Here is a 14,809-nt window from a genome sequence, read left to right as displayed (position 1 = left end):
GCGGCACCCATCTTGCGGATAGCTTTGTCATGTCCAAATGTTGATGCAAAATATTCGAGATGCCCACAGCACTAGCAATCTCACGCACCTTCACTCTTCTGTCATCCATCACCATATCATGGATTTTATCAATGATTTCTGGAGTAGTAACCTCAACAGGGCGTCCAGAACGTTCAGCGTCACTTGTGCCCATATGGCCACTCCGAAAATTTTGAAACCACTTATAAACTGTTCTAATCGAAGGTGCAGAGTCACCATAATGTTTATCAAGCTTCTCTTTAGTCTCCTCAGGCGTTTTGCCTTTCATAGTGTTTAATCAACACACGAAATTCTTTTTCGTCCATTTTTTGAAAATCACTCGACTTCCTCGATTCAAACGAATGCCAAACACAAAGAAATAGACAGATCTGGCTGAAACTTGGTGTGTGTTCTTCCAAGAGATGCTACTAACTAAACATAACCTCGATACGCGCCAGTAGTGCTATCTCTCTGACTTTGCACGGACTTTTCAAACGACCCTCGTAAGTATAAATGCTTAATTTTCTGGAAAGAATCAACCAGCATTAGCTTGTAATTCTTTATTTTGCTTCTCTTTATCAATATAATTTATTGATATTATGTAATTTCACAAACATCACACCCACAACAGAACCAACTCGTTAGAGTTAAAGCGTTAGCCTTTTTAAAAAAGAAAAATAGATAAAGGCTAACATTGTCCAAACAAAATTAAAAATCTTTTGTTCAAAGAGTAAAGGTCTTAAAAAGAAACTGTCAATTCGAAACTGTTTTATTTTGAACTTATAAACCTTAATCCTATGAAATATCACCATTCGTTTCAAATCTCAAACGCTTTTAATTCCTTGAATAAAGTCCCTCTGATCAATCAGCATGAAAAGAGCATAATCAAAATTTAGCGGTCCCTTTAATTGCAGAAAGATTTCTTTGACGGAGGTCGGAAATCGTTCAGGTTTTCCTATAAAACCTACAAAGCTGTAAAGTGTTACTACTCTTTGAAGGGATAACTTTTTGACTGCAGCTGACTTATCTTTTATTTAACATCAATATGCTGTTCTTTACACAGTGGTTCTTCACAGTCGCTCAAATTTCTCTCAAAGAAAGAACAATATTTAACTGAGATTACGGAGTTGGTGACAATAAAACTTCCAAAGAAGAGTTTTTTTTTCATCCTTTTAATGAAATTCACGCCTATACCTGCAGGGTGCAATAAGTAAATGCGATAAATGTATAAATAATTAACGTGTCAGACATAAATGACGTTCATCCAATGATGGCCGCCATTAGTCACCCAGTTGGTCACGGGGCCAACGGCGCCTCAGCCGTCTTCGAGGATTGGAGGGTAGCGTAGTTGTAGATAAGTTTGCAGATAAAGGGTTGGGATGAAGTGAGAGTTTTTGATAAATATTTTTATATCGGATTTTAGCAAGTTCGGAGATGAGTGGAATTTAGAGATCTGTATGTATTGTGTGGTTGCTAACATAGAATGGAGCGTCTACTATGCGGCTGGAGTGTTTGCAGTCTATTGATGTTTGATTTTTTAGCTGTTCCGTAAAGTTCGAGTCCGTAAGTACATATTGGTGTGAGAAGAGCTGTATAGAGTCGTCGTTTGTTCTGCAGTGAGAGTTTTGAGTGTTTGTCGAGTAGTCTCGAGTAGTCGAGGAATTCTAAACAAACGATTCAAACTTCTAGCCAGACTACTCGATTGTAAAAAAAAAATTGTAAAAAGGCGTTTTTCCTGATTAAATAAGAAAATTAGGACACCTGTATCTTTATAAAAATTTTTGAATTAAAATTTGCTACTTATTTTTGTTTATCTGAAAGATATATTACAAAGATGTAACAAGATCCATTTAATAATTACATCGTACATAACTCATGTGGATGGGGCTTGTTTAAAGTTACGACTGTGTTAACATCTCATGAAACTTTCATTGTTCGTAGAAGTGGCCAAACAAACAAGCGTAATTTCTATTCATCTGTGTGCTTGACATATCAGATATAGAGGCAAATCTGAGAGGAAATAATTTAATCTTCAATAGAAATTAACTGATAACAGAGGCTGGGATCAACTACCTACTTAGCTTGATTGAAATTGGAAATCGTATTAAAAAATTCTTTTCTTCGCCCACTTATCAATCTGAAACAAGATCAAGGTTACCACTAAAACTTATGTTCAACATATAACAGGACAATTAGCCTTATATGTCATGTATTCAATTATAAGTTTGATCGTGTTTAAAACTTAATGAAAGTTAACTTTATTTAATTAAATGTAACACAACTTTATGTAAATTTTAATTTTATTCAACATGAATTATTACATTCTGTTATTAAGCAAAGCACTAAAAGTAAATACTTGACACTAACATGTTAATCTACCATAAAACTTTCATAAACAATTATATGTAAATGATAAACACTGAAATGTACGAGTATATATACATCGTAGTAGAAAATATAAAACAAAATTTTTAACTTTAAATACTGTAAACTGAATTTAAATGTCTCTGGCACGTTATTGCTCTAAGAAACTTTTTATTCTTCAATTATTCATTGTGTTTTTAACTATTATTAATTTTTTTTATCAAGGTTTATTTGTTCAATTTGATGTGTATTGAAAAAATTAAACAAAAAGGGACAAATTTGGAAACATGTTTTTACAGTAATTAAGTTTAAATAAACCCTAATTATTTTTGCTAATATTGTGCATAAATATTTTTATTTTCCGATAAAAAAATTATGAATATAATTCTTGAAAGAAAACAAAAATTGCTGGTAAAATGTTTCCATTTTTTTTGTTTTTTTTTAATAGCGAGAATAAAAACATCAAGACTAAAAAACTGTTGTGGCCAAGTGTGAGGTCCTAGGGCCGCCAAAGCAATGCGAAAATTAGTTTGGGTCATTGTAAAGGGTGTGGTTGACAAATGACCAACGTCTAGTTCAGGGTCCAACTCCTAAGTGTGCGCAAGCGCTTCACTGAATATGAACGATTCGATTACTTCATACCATATCACAAGCCTACTCAAACAATATATTTAAGAAATTTCGAAGTTTTAGTTTAAATTTTTATGATAAATAGGAAGGGATTGTTTATGTTTGTTGACATTATACCATCATGTAAGACTTTAATAACACGCGACATTTTCTATAAAGTGGAAATCAACAACTAATTTTACGGAACCAATACAGGATTTATTTTAGAGATCTCTTTGTTAATAATTAGTGGATATTAGGTACCAAATAACCCAATTCAGCCTTAAATTAGATTAGATTAAACTAGGGTGGCCTCAAGGCCTATACCACTGCTACCCTATTGGGTCAATTGTGGTTCCCCTCACTCTAAAGCTCACCCTCCAGACCTATCATTTTGATCAGACTCTTATTGCTGGAGAGCGAACTCTTGGGTAAAGCTCACAGACCTTGGTTTTTCCTCCCCGAGAAGTAACATCCTTACAAGTCCCTCACACTGACATAACACATGCAGTGCTGTTTCCTCCTCTTCCTGACAGAACCTACAGAAGCTATCATCTGCCAGGCGATGCATGTGTTTTCTGAGCCTGCAGTGGCCGGTTAATATAGGCCTACAATTTATCCTTCTAGCCCCACGGCCTTGACGGATTAATTCTGCAGTTAGCCTTGGCGAATAGCCCCTTTATGAACTCCTTCGCCTATCTCTGTCCTGTGGTGGCAATCAGCCTTAACTTTCATTTCATATGCGTGTGTTTTCTTGTAAGTTACTCCACATCTTCCAGGACTATCCTGTTTACAAAGGACTGTGAATTATCAAGTATAACTTTTGAGCCATTATTATTAACCAATTCAGCCTTATCATACTATTGGGAAATTCATAATTCTTGGATCATGCGAAATCCGAAACACTTAAAGAAAATTTATACAACAAACTGTTTCGAGACGGATGTGGGCTACATTATTTCATAGCATACAAAAAATCGGAACAGTCTACAAAATAGAATTCACCCAAATAAGTAGTGACTAACACTTATCTGGACTGATCCAATTGGACCCTCAACTAAATATTGTCCTTCTACTATTAAATCTTTCCTAAATATTTTTTGGTTTTAACTGTAAAAGCGACAATCCCTTCAAATATTATATTTTAACAACATAAGCTAGCTTTAGAAGCGATTTGTTAGCCTAATAAGACACTTTCAGCAAATTCTGTTTCTTTTGGACTCAAATTATTGCATCCACTAAAGAAATGACCATCATGTTTGCAGTTGATCAAGAGAGACATTGCTACTTACTCGCTGATTGATTTTTATGCTCTAAATAGTTCATTAGCACTCTAGAAGTTTACAAGATTTCTATGAAATTAAATTAAAGATTGAGATGAAACTGTCAAATAATAACTGTCAAAATATAATTTTGGAAGTGATATCACTTCAGATTTCTTCTTGATATCTGCAACAGATTGCTCTTGATATTCTTCTAGATTGTATGTTGCCCTTTCAGAGTTTTTTAGAGGTCCTCTTACTTCAAATTACAGGTTCTTTATCGCCAATTAAAAACTCAAAAAGCTGTCCTTTTCTAGGAGAATTACCTTCGTAAACATTTTTAAACTGAAGCGACTGTTCCATGCTTTGTGACTTTAAGAAATTTTTGTCTTTGTCTGCGAAGCGCAAACAAAGAGTTCGTGCTAAAAAAAAAAAAAAAAGTATAGCGTAGAATCAGATCTAAAGTTTAAGTGTTTTTATCACCGTCTTTGGTCATCAAATGATTACGCCATTTGTAAGAACTTCTGAATACTTAGTTTTACCTCTGTAATTACCCACTTATTAAATTTTTCCTAAAACTTATTTGACTTTGATTTAATTAAAAACTTTTTTGCTTTATTTCAATTATCTTAAGAATGACATTATCAGAATAAATGAAAGGGAATTATAAGGCTTAAATTGAATGGTATAAATAGAAAGTTTCTGGTTTATTACGATTAATAAGTCCCCTGTTGTAATAGAAAACTTTACTCCGACCAGGCCGTCTAAGGGGTTAAATTCGACTAAAAGTCTAAACACTGTTCACCCCCAACGTAGTATAAAACTGAATCAAAAGCAGTATCTCTTTGCATTACTCCAAATGAAATTGGTTTTTGTTTTTAATTACCTAACCATTAATTTTATTGATTGAGATCAATGTAGAAATGTGAGGAATTCATTTTAGATCATCTGCATTAAGGTTTTATTGGCAAGTCAAACTCTAGGATGGGCATAAATAAATAATTACACGGGTCAAACCACTTACATTTGCAGCAAGATCATTTTCAAGAGAAGTTTGGTCATAGAAATAAAACATGGCAAAAGTTTTTAAAATCAACAAAAACTAAAAAATCTGTATTATATAAAAAATAATATATCGTACATTAATATAGGTATAATATAAATGCAGTTTTAATAATGATTTTCGGCATTTTCAAACTAAAATAGCAAAAAGTGTTTGAACATAAGAAAGAAACAATTTTGTGTGACAATGTGTTTCTTAGAACATTTATGAACTTCATTTTCTATTCAATTAAAAAATTAATTAATTATTAATTATTATTTTGTTCTACCAAAAATAACTGTTCTCACCACAATTACGCCGTTCTATTTCAAGCTCTGTTTCCTTCGATTTTAATAAGTTACCCCATTAAAATTTGTCTTATTTGTCGCAAATAAGCAGATTCGCAATACAATTTATAGAAAAAAACATAAATATTGTTGCCGCCAATAACAATAAAAAAACTAACATTTTTTAAACAATATTTCGTGAAATCTTTGTTGCTACATTATAGTAATAAAAAAATATTTAAATAATAATTTTGCATTGTTAATTGTTAAAAATATTTTAACAACCAAATTTTCAAAATACAATATTTCAATAACAAATATACTTAAATATGTAGGCAAATTATTCTTGTAAAAGTAAATTGTAATCAAAAAGAAATTGCACAGAGTATAGATCCGTAGATAAGCAATAAAAATATAAAGTCAAAATCTTTCTTTTGCAAGAATTGAACTGAAAAACTGTTTGGAACAAAATTAAATAATTGTTTTAATTTTTCTTTTAAGTTTTCCTTAATTAATGTTAAATTTTTGAGAATTTTATTACTATTTATTATTTATTTATTGTTTAAGGACACGGTGTACATTTACTTAAGGGAAGAAGGTAAAGAATATTAGGGATTTAATCCTGCAGGATAAATTTCTTCTAAGGACTTTTTTCATAAACCATATTTGCCTGATCAATATCATAAAGGCTTGAAGCCAGGGACATATCCAAATCACAATTCTTAATAAACCCACATTCTCATTTTCGCTGTCTTTGAAGAAGGTTTTAATTAACAGTATAATGGATCTTAAACCGGCCATTAGGAGTTAAAATTAGTAGGCTATTGTGAGGTTGGCTACTAGCAGGCGAAACTTTTCTCTTGCGATTATAATTTTAATTTATTCTTTTGCTTCAAGTTAGCTGAGCATTGGAAAGAGCTGCTCAAGATTAATAATATTATGGATTCTGGTGCTAAAAAGGAGTCTTAATCACGACCGCTAAGTGGCCTCGCCAGTTCACAGTTTAACCAATGCCCGTCACTGAGCAAAAACTGAATGTTATTTACATCAATTCGTAGGCGCTGAGCGGTTAGAGGCGAGACCTGTAAAGCTAATATGTATTGTTGTACTGCGTTCGATTCCTGGTCTTAGGCCTTGGATTTTATCTAATGGTTAATGAAAGAAATTTACAGTAAAGTATGTTTGCTAGTCGCCTCCGTCCACGACACCTAATTCGGTAGTTGGACGTAAAGCCCCGCCTGAAAAAGTAGGCATTACTTTACTTTTTTTCTACATTAATTCGTTTGTGGAAGAAAAACCATCTTTTTTAATTTTTTTTTTTTCTTCATGGTTTATCTGAATCAAAATAAAATCCAATGAAACAATTACAAATTGATAATTCTAATCAATAAAGGAGGCAAGGCAAAAATCATTAATCAAATATTTGGATAGAATATATAGAGATTCTAAAGCTAAAAGATATCAAATAAATTAGACTGAAGCCAATTGTTATGTAGTAGAGCTAATCAAGAAAAATAGTAAAAGACTTTGGCCAGAAAAGCAGCAATGCTGAAACTGTCTAGCACCACATTGCCACCACCCTAATTGGTGGAACAACCCTGCTGTGTTGTACCAATTACCCACTAAAAGAAATCGAACTGAAGCCCACCACAAACAATATCAAGGCTAAAGTCTCCCAACTTTTTGTTTCTGTTTACTGTTGCTTACTGTCACTAAGGTATTGGACATCAATCATGTTTAATTTTTGAAGTTGAATAGTAGAAGGAAGTGAATAGTTTGAAAGTTCATCAATACCTACAACTATTTTCAGGGAATGGTTCCATAATTAGTTTTCAGGCTGGCTTTAGGTCCAACTACCAAAATAGGTGTCATGAACGGAGGAGACTAGCAAACATACTTTACTATTAAATTTCTCGGGTTAACCATTAAATACAAACATACGGACAGTACAAACATTTCAGGAAAAACTCCTCCGACAGATAGTTGACGCTCCTTTCTACGGTGACTAACCTTACTCTTCACAACGACCTCAACATTCCCTTCATAGACCAACTCGCCAAGACAAAATACTAAAAATTCCATACTACTCTCTCGACTAGCTCTAATCCTCTGTACCGACTGAATCGCCAGTAGCCCCGCGACTTCCTTGTAGGCTGAAGATGGGTCTTCAGATAATTTAGGAATCATTATTCTCATATCTCTCCTCTCTCCTCCTCACATTCTCCTCTCTCCTCCTCACATTCTCCTCTCTCCTGTAGATTGGGTATTTTCTCTCCTCCTGCTCTCCTCCAGCACCAGTTCATCCCTCTCTCCATATTTACTGATTGTATACAATGTATACAGATTGTAAATTACAAATAAATTAAAAAAAAAACCAACAAATAAAATCCAAGGCCTAAGACCGGGAATCGTACCTAGAACCACAGTAAATATTAGTTATATACGAAGGTCTCGCCACTAACCGCTCGGCTACCGTGGCGCCTTACCACAATTAGTTTCGTTACCATCATTAGATCCATCAAGAAGCTTCAAAACTAACTGATTATCACATGTCAGGCTTTACCGTTAATTTGTTTCAAAAAGGTGATGCGTTGGTTTTAAATATCTTTTCAATTAAATATTTGACTCCAAAACCATTTTCTAAAGACCACATATTTGGACAGAAGGCACATCAGTTCTGGCGCTAATACATTATAGACCAGGATCTCTAGGATTCTACTAGAAATAGAAGGCACAATAAGTCTCTTGTGGCTGCGAAGGCCGTTGGGCATAGGTCCCGTCCCATTTCTAATCTATAAGATAATTGTTAGTTTATGAAGGGACTTGTTTCATTTCTATTTATGAGAAAACAGAACTTTATTGACCAGCAAAGTCCATCTTTACTTTCTATTCCACAGAAAGAAAAGTATTGCGAGCGAGTCAAATTTTGTTGATAAAAATTTTTTTCACTAAAGTAGATAAGATACACCGTGAAGGATGTTACTTGAAAGAATCAATTTACAGGATAAATCTTATCCGTATGGAACACCTGCTACCAAGTATATCGTATTTACTGAATTCTGGAATGACATTTCTTCTATCAGCTTGACGTGTTTGCCACGCTCAATGTTTACATATCTACATAAACTAGTGGAATGAATGGAAGGATGCAATTTGCTGACAGTTGTTTAAATGAAATTTAACTGGAAAAATACAATATACTTTTAAGAAATAAAATTTTGGTGTACAATGTGATTTATTTTTTCACAAATAATGTTTAAACAATTTCTAAATTGTGACAGAGTAATTTTGTTCTTCAACTACATGATTTCTGGCCACTTTTTAACCTTTCAGAGACACAACTTCTTTTTTTCCGAACTATAATTTTGTTAAATTTTATTCAGCTAAAAGTGAACCAGGGTATTTACTCATACCACATAACAGAAGATTTCCTAAACTCTAGAAATGGCTGAACTCTTGTACACTTGAATTTAGAGCATAACTTTTTTATGGGGTTGTTAGATTATTCTTTCTCTAACAATCAGTGTTCAGTCTCCTTTGCTTTCTTGTCGCTCTTCTAGTTTTATTTCGTATGGAAACCTAAGCCTCCCTTTTTTCTCTCTCTTTGGCAATTTCAAATTAGTTAATTTCATTGCACTATTTTATAAGAGCTACATCTCGTTTTCTTCCCCTTGAGCAGCATTCAAACCTGAAGCATTCCTTAATGCTTTGATTGCTCTAATTCGTAATGTAATAGGCCATTTGCTCTTTTTAAAAGACGGCACATCCACGAACTGGGTTTTGGACCCAAAAGAAAATAACCAATAAATAAATAAATAATTATAATAAAGATCTATAACCTTCAAATAAAGGGCGGATAATAGAATTTATTTTCTCATTTAAATTTGTGTTTCACAGTGTAATTTAACAAAACCAGTTGGTTAACCGACTGTGAAGAAAACAAGATTAATTGACAACTTTGTGGGTAACACCACCCACAAAGATCTTTGATAGAAATGGCGATAAATAATACATAAACACTCGCTAAAATAAATACATAAATTCTACCACATGTATCTTAATTTAATCTGACAACCCAAAATAACAACAAAAGTGAAAATCTCAGATTGCTATTTCATTTGATTTCAATTTTTCTTTTCTTTTTTATCTATTTATCTTATTTTGAACGAACACAATGTTTTTTTAAGAGAATAGTTCTATAATTGAATAATTGGATAGGTCTTAAACAACATTTATTCCAATCATAAAATGTTTCAAAATTGGCATGAAATAAAATACAAAAAAAGTTTTCTGCTGATCTTGCGGAAAACAAGTTTTCCTAAAGTTTAACTTGTTTCTTATAAAATTTATTCCACTTCCTTTTATAATCGTAAAAGAATAAAATCTATGTATTAAATCTATAGAACATCAGATTTATGGCCATGTTGTTCTTGCGATATTAAAACATTTATTCGCTTAATATTGCTTTCAACTGAAAATTTATAGCCACCCAGCTGCTAAAAATCAGTACTTACTGGGTAACGCAATTTAAATCAATTAATTTCTGATATTTCACATAACATAAATTTGGTACATATTTTATTCCTATGCTTTGCTTTTTATTGTAAAAAGTTCATAAAATTTAGTCAGTTTAAAAATATAAATTATAATTATTACATTTATTTATTCGTTTAACAGATTAAATTTTAATTTTATATTCAAAATGGAATGGAATTTTAACCGTTAAAAATCTGAAAAGGTTGAGGGGAAGTCATGGTTGTGTAATCAATGAGTAAAAAGTAGGGATTAATAAGGAAAATTTGGACAAAAACTGTATCTATAAATTATGTAAGAGATGAAAATTTTATATTTAGAAGAAGCCAAAAAATATTTAACTTCAAGTACAAAACATTCTACCAAAGCAGCTTATTTTGACACTCTAAATAAATATTACTCTCTTAATTCGTTACCTAATAAATGAGCTGTTATTTTTGTCCAATTTTCAAAAAAATGAGTTAATGGTAATTTCAGTAAGATATAGACACATTCTTTCCATATTTATAATCATACAGTCAATGGAGTACGATTTTTTTTTTATAAAGTCAACAAAAGAATTTTGACTATAAAATGTTATCTCAAGAATATTGTTTTTGAAAGTGGACTAAGTCCATTTCTAATAATTATAATTAAAACAACTTTCTTATTGCAATTATTTTTTATTATTGCTACTTCAGTGTACACTGCTCGATGCTAACTGTAAAAGAAAAATAAGTTTAAAATATCTTTTTTTGCTTTAAAGATCTTAACGAAGTAATGTTCATTTTTATATTTTTAATATAACTGAAATTAAAAAAAAATAAACTTGGTTATTCGTGTATTTAAATGTCTTCATTTTAATTATTACTTTTTACATAAAAACCCATTTCAGTAAAGCTAATGTCTATAAAAATATGGACTTATATTCACTCCTGTTTTTATTTCTTGTAATTTGTTATTTTTGAAAGTGGTATAAGTCCATTTGTAGCTAAAAAAAATCGTTTATTTTTTTAAGAATTGTAATAATTATTATTTCATAATAAAATTTAAAAGGTGTATAGTGTTAATAACTTCACTTGAATAGATTAGGGTTTACGAATATTTTTAAATTAATTCAAATGCAAAACCTTGAATATCTCGATACATGGAAAAATGGACTTATCCCACTTTCAAAAATAACAGCTCATAATATTACCTTTAGAAAATAGTATGTTTAATGTTCCCAAGTTTTGACAATTTTGCTGGTTTTCCAAAACATTATCTACATCTACAGTGTGTCGCTTAAACCAAAAGTAACATCTTGATTTCTTGCAACGTAATTCTTCCTCGAGAAATGAGAGCTCGTAATAGCTGACAAGTAGTAATTGGAGAAATCTAAACCATTGGAAGCTGGTGAAAGAAAACGGAAACGAGTTTTCTAGACGCAGTTAATACATCTAATCAGTTCATCGCCCCCATTGTGAGTCTAAAGGCGTCTAGGAATACAGAAAAATCTAATAAAGCAAGTCAGGACATGAATACAAAGCTTTGGATTATATATGTGTATCGGGCTATTAAGTAGTTTGTCTTTTCCCTAGGGATTAGGTTGTATAGGAGCCACTGATCACGTTTGTGACTGGCTGTAGACATTATTAGGAATTGGATCGGTTAAATAAAAGCATTATTTGGAAAAGAAACTACTTAAAATTTCAAATACAGAAACCACAGTTTCGCGAGATCAAACAAATGGTTAAAAGACTCGCTCAATGTTCTCTCTCAAATTCTCCCTCAAAGGAACTAACCACAAATTTTTTGAGATACCGAACTGAATACTGGAAAGCCATCTCCATTTCTGGAAGCACGACCAGATTATGACGAGAGACACATCAACCACCGTTCGATACAAATAAAAGGGAGATACAAATTACCTGCTAATTTACCGAAGTATCCAAATGATCTAGCATTAAGAAGGATTTCTTTGATAGATACTTACATACGATACATACATACATAACATAGATACTTACATACTTAGATACTCGTACTTCGTCTAGTCTGGTAGAAATTCTCACCAACATATTCACACATATTTAGCGTCTTCATCGCAGTTTATCTATCCGAGCAGACCCAAATCCCTTTGTGAAATTAAGTTCTGTACCTCTTCATCCAAAATAGAAAACAAAAAAGGCGTAAAACGTGTAAAAATAGACAGAGATAATTTCACGTGATTACAATAGCTGCTATTGTCAAACTGGCTATCGCTGCATCTTAGAGTGCTGCAAGTATACCATGAGGATGCCGCGAAATGTCGCAATTCTTTTATATAAATGACAACCTAAATGCTTACTTACTTTCATAATTAATATTGAACATGAAATCAATAAATAACTGTTTAACAAACAATTTATAAAATGAATTTTTTACTGTAAAAAAGAAGCTACAAAACCAATCGTCTAACAATAGTTAAAATATCTGCAGATGTCAGCTTTTAACCTAGTTTGTACTGTGTACAACTTTAAATTTTCCAGCTGCCCGCATTTATCAAATTTCCACATTGTATTTGTGTGAAATAGAATTTTCTTTGCTCTTAAATATTAAAACAAAGAAGAGAGAAAGATCAAAGTTCTCTTGAAAATGAGATTAAAGTATGACTCTCAAAAACACAACCTGATATCAAACAAAATATGCAAACATCATCAGGTGCAGATTTTACATTAAGTTCATATTTTATTAAAGGTCACCTTTATAATAACTAATGTTTTATACGTTTTTGGAATAAACTAAATTACCTTAAAAAGCTTTCATTTAATTATATATTCATTTTTTTAATTATCTCTCATCCTTCTTATTTTTATGAACTGTAAAATGTAAATAATAAAGGTGCAGTGAATTTCTTTTAATGATTTTATTAGCGCGACAAAAAAAAAATTGATAATTTGTAAAATTCAGGCCTTTCATCCATTCTGGAACTATTTGTTAGATAATCGCTAGCTATTACACTATATGGCTTTCATTAAACGGTTCTTCTTAGATGAGCTTTCTGATTCTGAAAGAATGGTCTTTCATGAAAGAAAACTTATGAAGAGACCAAAATAATCTCATTAAAAGTATAATGAGCAATGTCAGACAAACATGGTTCAAAACCTGGCAGTCTTACACAATTAAAAAGTCAGTAATTTTCGTGACTTAGGGTTGATATTATTATGTATTATAATCATTAAATTTAATAATCCATTAAAGTATGGGGATCGACTAGACGTTCCAATTCTTTACGCATTCAGACATTACAATCGCAAATACTACGAAAACTTCTTAACGCTCCATTCTATATTTCTAACCTCACCATGACCTTAAAATCCCTTTCATTAACGACCTTACTAAAACTCGTTTCTTAAAATTTCATTCCTTTACAGCAGCTCATCCTAATCATTTAATTGAACACACCTATTTTCTTCCACATTACCAGGTAATCCTCCAAGAAGATTGAAAAGAAGACGGCCCCGCGATCTACTCTCCTCAGAAGAGCAGTATAGTTCATCTGTTCATGTTAATGGAGTGTCACCACTGGGTGCCTTCTCCAATCTCCATTCAAGACATTACATGACATCACATTTGCTTGTTGCAACAACCGTTGCAGTCGCAGATATATAAAAAATTTAAAAAATAATAATAATAATAATCCTATATGGTCATTACTAATTTAAGGTAATTTTGTATTAGTGGACCGTTCTTACTTAGAATAATTAAATTATCACAGTTCTGTTCAGAATATTCCGATTTAAATGAGAACTGTTAGGTTTAAAGTGTAATTCAATAGTATATATCTAAATAGGAATCTAGAAAGACATTTACCAAGCAAGCTGAGTTATCACAGGTAATTGTCTGGTTTAAGCTAAACAGACGAAACCAATTATCATTCTACTAATTAAAACACAGAGACAAAAGAATAGCTTTAGAATATATAATGATCCTTCTTCCTATCAGAGAAAGAATAACATATTACTGTTATTATTATTATTCAAAATTAACATTTCGTTAAATAATAATATTTATAGAAAGGTATTTATTTTATACAATCATCTCTGGGCCATTTATGCATTTCAAATTAGAACTAAACAGATGAAATACACAAATATTTAGATAATGAGATATGTCACTTACAAACATTACTTGTTTATAGTATAAACAGGTAGAATTTATGGATGCATTATCTATAAATCTATAACGGATTTCATTTGCAGTAATGTCTGACATTATACAGGAAAAATTTCTCGATATTTACCCAGAACCATTTTAGAAAAGACTATATTGCCTCGCACTTTTTTTTCAGGAGACAACATTTTCAAATAAGTGATAATAACAAAAAAAAAAATAAACTTCATGAAGCCTTAGTCATAAACTTCATGCTACTGCCAGGCTTATTGTGCCAGTCCCCTTTTTGGATCTAGTAGATGAAACCTCCCCTACTAAGGAGGTTGAGGACTTTCCCTACTAGTTCTTCTTGCGCTACTATCTCCTTTTGCCTCAAGGTTCCAAAGGATTCATGGCGCAACCAGCCAGTGAGAGGCAGTCTCCTCCAGTTCCTGACACAATCTACACAACGGTTCAGAGATGATAAGCCCCACCTTGTACAGATGCTTTCTGAACCCTACCATGCCCCCTGAATAGGCCTATAATCAGAGTAATCTGATTTCTACCCAAACACAGGGTCTCTTTGGCTCCTTGATTACACA

General features: G+C 32.1%; 1 protein-coding gene across 5 annotated transcripts in view; it reads right to left on the bottom strand.

The window, feature by feature from the left end:
- The window catches only part of SPR (G protein-coupled sex peptide receptor), a 270,016-nt gene that overhangs the window by 190,103 nt on the left and 65,104 nt on the right, over nt 1-14,809 (bottom strand). The gene's annotated exons all lie outside the window — the stretch shown is intronic.

The sequence above is a fragment of the Rhodnius prolixus genome, unplaced genomic scaffold (genome assembly GCF_049639745.1).
Source record: "Rhodnius prolixus isolate KJV_2025 unplaced genomic scaffold, Rpr scaffold_4, whole genome shotgun sequence".
Classification (NCBI taxonomy): domain Eukaryota; kingdom Metazoa; phylum Arthropoda; class Insecta; order Hemiptera; family Reduviidae; genus Rhodnius; species Rhodnius prolixus.
This window is presented reverse-complemented; position numbering and strand designations above follow the sequence as displayed.